This window comes from Morone saxatilis, unplaced genomic scaffold, assembly GCF_004916995.1.
Source record: "Morone saxatilis isolate NCDOM2014 unplaced genomic scaffold, NCSU_SB_2.0 Contig18, whole genome shotgun sequence".
In the NCBI taxonomy this organism is placed as follows: Eukaryota; Metazoa; Chordata; class Actinopteri; family Moronidae; genus Morone; species Morone saxatilis.
Window position 1 is genome coordinate 19338962 of NW_023339740.1, and position 10544 is coordinate 19349505.

Here is a 10544-nt window from a genome sequence, read left to right on the forward strand (position 1 = left end):
TTATGAGTAAAGGGCCTCTCCCTTCCCTGCGTGGTTGGGTAGAAATTCCCGTTTTACTATCAATATCCAAACCCATAAAACCAACAGATCTGTGCTGACATTAAAAGAATGCGTTTCGAATGACCTTCCAAAACGAACAAAATCACAATGTGATCTGTGAGTGTTGGGATTATAAGATATTGGTATCGCTGGTAATATGTGTACTGCCGGTCTAATTTGATAGCCTAGTGGGATGAGAAAAAGTGTCTCACAACTAAAGGCTGGCCCACTCTGTGGGGCTGCTGTCAGGTTCTCTGGCTTTTTCCCAATTAAAGGGGGCAAAAGATTACCCAAAAATGTTCCAAAAACCGTAACATTTGGGCACAAGAAAACAAATGCTTTAAAAACATGGCTGAAATTAAAAGGGGGCAGGTATTAAAAACACTAAAACTTTAAAGCGATGGGTAGCAATATTAATCAGATAAAAACACAAAAAGAACCAAATGAAGCGAATGGTATAGATTTAATTGGCAAGTAAAATTCAAAAGTAAACATTCTGACGCTGATGATGGGCCGCTAAGCCAAAAACTCAGGGGATCACAAAAAAGTATTACAAATCACTTGGGACATTTAATTTTTGGATATTTCGTGGTGCTACAGAAGATATAAATGTCACAACATCATTAAGATTTAATTCTCTGCAAAAAAACATTTCCCAATTTGCTGGTGCAAAAGTTGGCTTGAACTCCTAATTTTGCACGCACTCCAAAGTTTAAACTCAAGGAAATTTTGAGTGCTGCGTTGGCTGGAATCAGTTGTGTAAGTGATGGTAAAATTATGTTTTAGATTCGGATTCTTTTTCCTTTCTCGCTGTATGTGTTTGTATCCCCAATTGTTATATATATAAACATAACAGAACATAGTTATTGCCTTGTTTAAAAATCTTCCAGGATTATGCGCCATATTAAATCTGTTGTTTTAAAACCCATGGCCGCGGTGACTGTTAAAGTAAATGTATTTGTTTTTATTAAATCTGCTAACGGGTCGCCCACTGCATTAGGGGCCAAATAAATGGTTTCAGGCTTCTTGCTTACGTTTTTTCCAGCGGACTGTAAATGAAATTAAAAGTTAGGGTTAAAATCCGGACTGTTCAACGGTTCATGTCTTAAACTGCTAATGAAGAATCCTGGTGTCTGCCTCAATTAGGGAGATATTTTTCCTTCATGTTCCTCATTTTAGTGGTATGTTACATATATGTTTGATGCCTCTTCAGGTTGACCGGTACTGTAGAGAAACTTTTTTGTAGTGGTTGCCGCTGTCCTTCAAGGCACGTTCAAGTATTTATCTGGAACTTTTTGTTTGGCGGTATGGCCTCTCTTCACCTAGGGGGCATGTTTCCGCCGCCATGGAGAAATGTCTGTTATATCCACGGTATACGCACGATGAATCCACCCATGGCCCAATTTCTTACCTATGTCATGTGTGGTGGGCCGACCGCTGTTTGCCAATTCGAATAAACGCTTCACATCCGGGTTTCATTAGTTCCAGAAACTCCGTTCCAGACTATTTGCAGAGTGCCACACAAAGCGCGCGTGCGTCATCGGTCCGTCAGCTGGCAGCAACAAGGACACCTGCCATTGTTCGATGAAGTAGACACTTTCAGGTAGTGGTGATAACAGACACGTGCCTTCTTGCCTGCAGAGATTTTGTCTTATGGATGGTGACAAAAGAGGTTGAATGGCTCTCTTGTTGCTCATCGAATCACGCGCTAAACGTCTGCTGGGCCTTCGATTTGCGTCCAGAAGAAGCATCCTCGATGCCGCTCTATCAAAGGCCGCAAGCTAGCTGCGGCTACACCACTCGTGCATCAACAAGTTTATGGAACACTGTTGATGGGAGAAGTGAAGGGGTCAGCTGCAAACTATCGATCATTCACTTAATTGTTTAAAAAGACTTCTACAAACTGGCAGTTGTTGACGAGTTTAGAATTTGAAGCCGAAACTCCTTATTGTAACACTCATGTCTTCTCATACTCCGTTTACAGGCTTTATGTGTTCTCATTCATCATTACATGTGTTCTAGTAATAATTTCTTCCTGTTTTCATGCTAACTAAATCGTTTAATTGAGTGCATGGTTCTTACAGCGGTAGGTAGGTAAGCATGTGCAGTTTAAAAAGATGAATTTAGCACTCAAGAGATAGAGACGTGGCTACAGGCTACAATTTTGCTTTTTTGTAATGAGATCGGGCTGCCACTGATGCGTATGGACCCGTGGTGTGGTGACTTTTTGTTACTTGCTTCATATGTTTTTTCTGGCATCCTTTCTTGATTTTTTCGCTAGTTCCAAATAAGTTGGTTTTTCTGTGGGGTGTCTATCAGTAACAGTAACATGGAATCGTAAACGTTGGTTGTGAGACAACAGTCCATTTAGTCGCCTTTCCGGGTTGGCAGGATGGAGTCTCTCTTTCCCCGATTTAACTGTATTCAGTAATTTCAGGTGTGTGTGTCAATATCCATCTTTCTGTATTTAATTTTGTGATAAATTATATTTATTTTGATTCTTGTTACAAAGTTTTTTTTATTTTTATGTTTAGTCTTTCTGACAATGTGTTTGTTTAAGGCCTCTTGTTTATATTTATGTTAATTGTTTTTTGTGGGAAAACCTAGAAAGACTATTTTTTTTGGCGGGCACATCTCCAACTCCTGCAGTTAAAAAATTCACATGGGGGGTGTAATTATGCTGTAGGTTGGAGAACTCGGTTGACTGTCCTGTTGTACTGGTGAATTGCTTTGTGGTGGGGTAATGTTTTTGTGGGGGAGACTGACGGCCAAAGAAGGTTTCACCTGAATGCATCGGATGGTATGGCAGTGGAAGCTCACGGGGATCAAATATATAGTCGCATCTGACCATTTTGGCTACAGGGCAGGGTGAAACACGAATGACAAAAGAGCAGGTGTTTTAGGTTTTTCAGTGTTTTAACTTGAACTCAGAGAGAAGAGGCTGTGCAAGTAAATTGAATGTATCCACTGTCTCCTCTTGCTCTCTTTTTGCCCTGTGTGGCCGTCGGGCCGGGATGTCATTTGCGTTGGTCGGTCTTTTACAACTGCTTCAGTAAGAGCGAACCAATAGAGGCCAAGCCGGCTGGAAAAGACAAAAGGCTCGTTCTGTAAAGGATCAATAAAAAATAAAACTGTCAGTGTAAATGATAAATTTAGGATAAGAGATTTCGGCTTAAGGGTCCAAAAGACAAACGGGTTCTCGAGCAATATAGAAGAAACAGATAATGAGGTAGCCAGATTTTACATTAGCAGACATGGCTGGAATGTCATTAGAGGACAGAGCAGCGACTCAGCAAATTTTAGGATTTGAATGGATCGGGGCTGTAAGTTGTTTTTACATAAGTGGACCAACACTGGAAGGAATTTTAAGGACGGCTATTACCACTCGATTGGTGTCTTGCAAGAGGGTATTTTGACCTCTGCACTCAAGATCCTTGCTTACCTTTACTCAACGTATTTCCATTGAAACAAATCAAGGAGGCGAGTGTTAGCAGGCAATTGGTGGGGCGCGTTTTTTGAAAAGTGTTTGGTGGGGGCCTTTTGCTGCTCGCCTCATGGTTCACCGCCGCGTGTTGATATTTTCACAACGCATTAAGGGAAGCAGTCGACAATTGAAAATATGATGCTAATCCTCTGCTCTGGTTTTCAGCTGCCAATACCCACAGCGCCAGAGCAAGTCTATTAATATTGGTGCCATAGGGCTAATTCGGAGCATTGTTTTTGAGGGATTAAAGGGGGGGTTATGAGAAAAAAGGATGAAGGAAAGCAGATATGAACGGTACAGAGGGAAACGCGCCGACAGGCAGCAAGATCACAGTAGACACACACAGTTGTTATATTGCTATTAGTAAAATCCTCTAAAGGGAACGCTCTGTGATAAGCTCTATACAATGTGTACTAATTTTCAATCATAGTTTTGCTGGTAAATCTATTAGGATTTTCTAAGTGTGATTTATGTTTTAACTTGATATCACTTCTTTATATTGAAGCATAGGTTAGAGGTATGTCGGCTAATTAAATATAATCTCTACTGTCTATGACTTGCGGATGCTGATGCTCACAAGGAAACTGTCAGAATAGGGTTGAAAATGTTTTTGACAAAAGCAAGGTGTTCGGGATATTCCCAGAGGTGTTTTAACGTCTATGTAAAAAGTGTACCCCCAATGAGGGACGTGGACTATGGAGTGGGATGGGTACTGGGAGGCTTGATGAGAGCCATGCTGCAGCGCAATGTCGGAGTCGCATCAAGTGGACTGTAGTCAAGAGGTCAGGTGATGTACCTTTTTATCCTATCCAGTTGGTGTCCACACGGATATATATGGATACTGGGTTCTCTTATGATCCTGTATGTAGTACAAGAGTCTCAATAACAGTGATTAATTTATTGAATCTCGCGTGATCGTTCGTAGTAATAACACCAACGGATGATTGTGATGCCTCCGTCGACTTTAAGACACATTTGTTCTACTTTTTTAGGATTGACGTTCCTGCTGGTCTAAGATGATGGGCTGTGCCAGCTCCGGATAATACTGTAAGATATGCGCACACATTTTTTTTCTTTTTACTATTCCCTGAACTGACTATTCCTTAGTGGGGTGTGTAGAACTACTTTTGTGTTACTCTTGTTTCTCGGCTGGTATAAGACAAGGTCTATCAATTTCCTAAGAGTAGGATCACATCGATTGAGCGAGCCGCTAGAATAATCACATAAGACCTGTTAAAGAGTATGTGCTCGCGCGCCCACATGAGACACGCATATATTACATCTATTGTTGAATAACACTTAGAATTATAACATGAGTGGGCTCGCCAGACTCCCAGAGATGATATATAGAATTATAACTCTCAATTAGTTCTTTTATGGTAAAGGTACGCTGTTGTGTGGTCTGAAATGTTATGACAGTGGTCGGTCTTAGATCATGTGCTCTTTGAAATAGTGCGTCAAGCCCTGAGGAAATTTAACTTCTGTTATGAAATTGGCACTCAATAGCATGTAATAAATTGAAATTGAATTTGAATTGAATTGAACAAATTTCCTTTGCTTTTGTTGCCTAATTCAAAGCGGCATTATCTTTGTCTTTAGGTTAAAGGATTGTTTCCTCACAAATTAGTCGTAATACACGGATACGAACTCAGCTGCGTTGCATCTTGAAAATCCTATGCAATATAATTTTCCCCAGCATCATACGAATAAGTGCTTAAGAAATCGACTGGCTCATTATATGCATTATCTCTGGACTAATTCAAAGGTAACAGGTGTGTAGGCTATAAGAAGACTGCATTGAACACATACAGGTCATCGTAATGATCTATGTATTAATACGCCCGTATACTTGAGGTTGGAATCATGTTTTGACTGATTTTGTTGGCAGGGGTAGGCTGGGGCAGTGTGTAAGGGACCTTATGGGCTTGGAACTGGAGTTGCCGGGAGCTCTTCAGATAGTCACAGCTCTGCTAAATTATCGAAGGTTGTGGAATTGCTGGCTCATGACAGTGCCAGGTTTGCATCCGCTGTGCACCTGCCCGAGGTGCCCTTTGAGCAGGCAACAACCCCAAGAAACTGCTCTTTCCATATATTTAAATTATTCTCTTTTTTATGTCTTAAATCCCATGTCTTTTTTTTTTTTTTTACACATTTTGTGAGCATGCATGAGAACAAGAATGTCATTGCCAATCAATGCTTCACTGTAATTGTTGTGAATATAACAAATAAAGAAATTGAACATGCGGTTGAGCGACAGGGCCTCACTATGGCACAGAAGTACTTGCCTGCCGACATGTGGTGAATTTTAGAAACTACAACAAACTTTACTTTTATATTGGTGGTTGTGTGACACTCAAGTGTACAAATTAAAACTAAATACTTCTTAAATCAAAATAATCATGAACATGTATTTCCTAAGGAATATTAAAAAGGTTAAAACTCATTGATTGATATTTTTAATATATATATGTATAGATATTGTGATATTATATATTAGGTGGATTATACCTGGTATGAGGGATATGTTATGTATAAAAATGTGTAAAATGCTGCAGTGATTTAACAGCCCACAGTGACCCACAAACCTTTAATATTGCCCAGCCAAATTACAGGAGAGTATTATCACAGCTGGAAAAAAAAAAAAACATAACACACAGTTTCTTTTTCTGCTTTCACACCTTTGTGAGCAATAACACTTTACTGAATCTTGCAACAAGTTTACTGTACCCTGAACAGTCTACCCCCACGACTGCGAACTACGCCGGCTCGAACGTTAAACTGTCGTGAGGGAAAAAAAAAAAAAAAAAAAAAAGTGACGCTGAAACACACACACACACACACACACACACAAGCCGGAGCCGAAGAGGGGGAATAGCGTTTTGTTTCTTTTTTCTTTAATTTGTGTCCTTTTATTCTTTGGCGTTTTGTTGTTGTTTAGCTGTACTCCCGTACCGGAGTCGACTCCTCCGACTCCTCGGCGCTTGTTGTTACCTCTCCTGGACGTCCATGCCGCCGCTCTCCCCTCACGCGGCGCTATTTTGACAGTCGGGGTCTCGGTGAAAGCAGCTCGAGCTAGCAGCACCATTATATTAGCACTGGTAAGTCATTGGGAGAGCTAGCCAGCAGCACCTAGCGCCCTCCTGTTTAAGAGACCGTGACAGTGCTAGGTCCGGGTTTGTAGCGAGGTTCGTCTTCCTGTGTAAACACACGCTACTTTGTCGGTGAACTAGTTGTTGTATAAACGCTGGAGGGTTTCGGGGGGGAGGGGAGGGGGAGGGTTTGGTTAACCCTGGGGTCGAAAAAGAAAAGGCTAGCTAGCGGTGGCTAACGTTAGCTAGGTGGCTAATTATACTCGCCAGAGGAAGCAGGCTAAAGCCGTGAGCTAGCTATTGTTAGCGTGTGGGGCGAGATAATATTTTCAGTGAACTGCTCAGCCACGGCTCTGACCACACTGCCATCTGTTCTCTACAGACACAACTTGAGGGATTCTCCACGCGGACCCCGCGACACACGGCCATCGAAATCGGTGAGCTGAAGCATTTTTTTTGTTTTGTTGTTTTTTGTTTGTTTTAAGACGACTTGAGATAACTTCTAATCGGTGGTCTTTAAGTCAGATGTGTTAACTCCGCTTTAAGCACCATCTTTAAAGTCCGCGTTCTCCATACCTGGCACGAGATGGCCATGTTAACATTTTATCCGTGTTACTGAAACTCTGGGGAATTAAATGCGGGACTGAAGCGAGATATTTGGTTGCATTTGAATGAAGTGATTTGGGAAATGTGTTTTGTAGCTGTCCTCAGCAACCATACACGAAGCCAGGTGTTATTAATACCATTACACCCTGGTGTGTGTGTGTGCCTGTGTGTCCACTGATGGTCAGAAAACCACAGCAATCAAAGATGTAGATGTAATAACTAATTAACCGGGAGTTATAAACCCATAGTTTAAAAAGATGTTGAATGTCGCTTCGTTAAGAGGCTGAATTAAGCTGAAAACAATTACACCTCACCACTAGACTGTGTTTATTGAACTGTGGCATTTAAGTGAAGTTTTGTGATAATTGCATTCCTGAGCTTTCATTGCAGCCCTCCAGTTGAAGGCACACTCACTGAGACATCTTTCACTTATTAAGATGTAACAGAAACAAGCACGTCGCTCATCTTGTGTTCATAATCTGTAGTTTGCAGGGTTGAGATGAATTTAAATAAGAAACGGGGTTTGTGGAGAAGTACTTGACAAATGCTCATCAGTGTCTTACGTCTTGGCTTCAGCTCTACACGTTGACACTCGAAGCTGAAAATAGATGGCAAGCCTGTTGTGTCAAACTAGGTGGGATCACAGCACAGGCTGTCGGAGCTGTGATTCAAACATCTGCTCTGGGAGAAGGGCATGTGTGTCTAAACAACATCAATATTCATATGAGTTGGCATTGGCCGGTCACGTGACGCAGAGGACTGGCAAGGTGCGGGCAAGGGTTGCTAATTTAGGCCCATCAGATGTTAAGACTGTGAGGTTGTCTTGAGCACATTTGTGTGTGAGGTGATGGACAGGTTAGGCAGGTACCTCCCCTGAGCAATGTGAGTTTTTCTGGTTTAATGGCACACAGTGATTCTTTTAGATGTGCTCCCGTTGCAGCGCTTTGCTCTGCATTTGTAAATGGTGCACATATGTTTCCTAAATGGTATTGAGTTCTGTTAAGGGAAGTATCATTGAGAAAAAGGCTTATCCATAACGCCTGATGGAAATGAGTCACTGAATCAACAGTCTGCTGTTGCTAAGGTCAGCAGTGAGAAAGAGGGAGTATCCTTCCTCCCTATCAACATGTTTTCCCTCTTATACCCTGCAAGTTGCACATCTTTGTTACATCTCTTTTTAAATTCTGAAGCAACAATGCATTGTTAGGCAATTTATATGTTAGTATAAGAGTTGTCCATTTTGTGTTTTTTTTGTTAGGTTTTATCTATGTTGGACGTAACCCACTTGCTTTTACTGTATTCACTTCCCACAATGAAAAATGTATACAAGCCAAGATTACTGATCACTGTATGTTATGGGCTGATGTAATTGCAATAGACAGCTATGATCAAATAAGACATGATCTGAGTTGTATTTGTCAGCCAGGTATCCATATCTCCCTCTGTCTCTGAATCTCTGTTTGCAGCAGCAGAAGCAGAAGAGTGGCTTTTTCTAGAGAGATTTGAAGAGCTATTTATAGATCTCTGCCAGAGCACCAAGCGTGGTGCTGTTGCTGCTGCTCCTATCTCTCTCTTCTCTTAACCACTCCTGCTTCTGTTTCTCTGTCTCTCCATCTTTATTTGTTCCCTCGTATTTTCCTGTTCTCTTTGTTTTCTGGGCCTTCTTTCTCTTTGATGTCTTCCCCTCTCACCGTTTCTCAGTCCTCTGTTTCCATATCTGTCCGTCGCTGCTTGCTTTGATGTAAATTATTGATCAGAGCAGAAGCGAGGCGACTGGTTGCACGGCCGTAAGTCTGGCCTCAGATTGGCTATAGCTGCCTGACTGACTTCACTGTAATTGCTGCAAAGCTGGAGGGTTTTCGCATGATAGTTCAAAGGGGAAGAAAACAGAAAATTCATCACATGTTGAAATTTACCATTGGATCATAGGATCCAAGTAGGGTTGACAAAGTGTCGGCTTTCTTTTTTTCCATGCAGAACGCTTTCAAAATGAGTATCTGTTGACTGAATACAAGTGTAGTTTTATTTATTCAAAGTTGGGCCTAATAAGAAACTGTTCACACAGTTGTGTTTGGTAAAGCCCTGTTGAGGCCTGCTTGTACGTTTGCAGTGTAAATAATAAGCATTTTGCGGGTGTTTCCTAATAGCTTTGTGCTGCGTGTGGAGGCTGCAGCACCGTTGGGTGATTGTGTTCATCAGCGGTTTATCTGTGGTATCTTTGGCTGCTGATCCTTGCTGAGCTCCTCCCCCTTCTTCTTCTTCCTTTCAAAGTCCTTCGCTGTCTGCCCTTACTGTCCTGTAAAAGAGGTTACCTGGCTGCCCAAATGCAGATGAAGCAGTTGGACTTGGTTTCCAGCATTAGGTGGCATTAGTATGTGCCATCCCCTTTATCCCAGTCATGTGGTCAACCTTACACAAACCTTGTTTCGGGGCCATGCTAGGATTGCAGAGGCACTGGTTGTTTCCTCGACTTAACTTTGCTAAGTAAGGATAGAAGGCCAGTTGCTCAAAAACAGAACAAATGGACCATTGATTTGATGTATGAATCTTCACCGTCGTCATGACTCGATTACGATTTACAACGATTCTCCATACATCACAGTGCATCCCATCGTCAGTTTTCTATATTACTGCTACCTTTTTAAGTCAAATAAAACAAGTAGTCAGATAAATCTGAAGGCCATTTTATTGAGCCTTTTTCCAGCAGTCTAACAGCCTCCAAGAACATAACTATTGTTGTTTTTGTTGCATACCAGTCAGTTGAGACAGAAGTGCAGGAATCACATGTTTGACTTCATTATCTAAGCTTTGGTTTCACTGTTGAGGGCAGGCATCACCTTTTCTGTGTAGGGACTTTGTGTTTTATAGATGATTCTCTGTCCTCTTTCTGAGTTGGGCAGCAAAATTGACAGCGCCTCCTCCGTTCTGGGCACATTAGCTGGGTAGCTCAGTCAAAATGGCTAACAGCTCAAATTCATTGTATTACCAAAATATTTAATTAGTTGTGAGGCAGAATGACTGAGACATTTTCACAGTGTGAAAAATCAAGCAATGACAGCCGAGGGTGCAGATTGGGCCGCCATTAAGCACGCATGCTCTGCTTTACCTGTGTTACCTCTCCCACATTTGTGCAGTGCTTTCTTTAGACTAACAGACCTTTTTCAGAGCAGGTCAAACTGAGTTTGGGTGCTGCCATTGTTCATGTTGGCTCACTGGAAAGGCTCGGCTTCACTAAATGGAACAGAACCTTAATTAGTTTCATTGGTAACACCTGTGTTTACCTTCCTATTTCATGTCAAAATGACTGCTGTGAAAAAGGTCTGTTG

The 10544-nt window shown here is 41.7% G+C and overlaps 1 protein-coding gene across 11 annotated transcripts in view; it reads left to right on the top strand.

Moving 5' to 3' along the window:
- Positions 1–6342: 6342 nt before the first annotated feature.
- LOC118328378 (R3H domain-containing protein 2) overlaps positions 6343–10544 on the top strand; it is a gene marked incomplete at its 3' end in the record, with an annotated part of 50011 nt that continues 45809 nt past the window's right edge. For all 11 annotated transcript variants that reach the window (XM_035662082.1, XM_035662080.1, XM_035662088.1 and 8 more), the window contains 2 exon segments: positions 6343–6621; positions 6995–7049.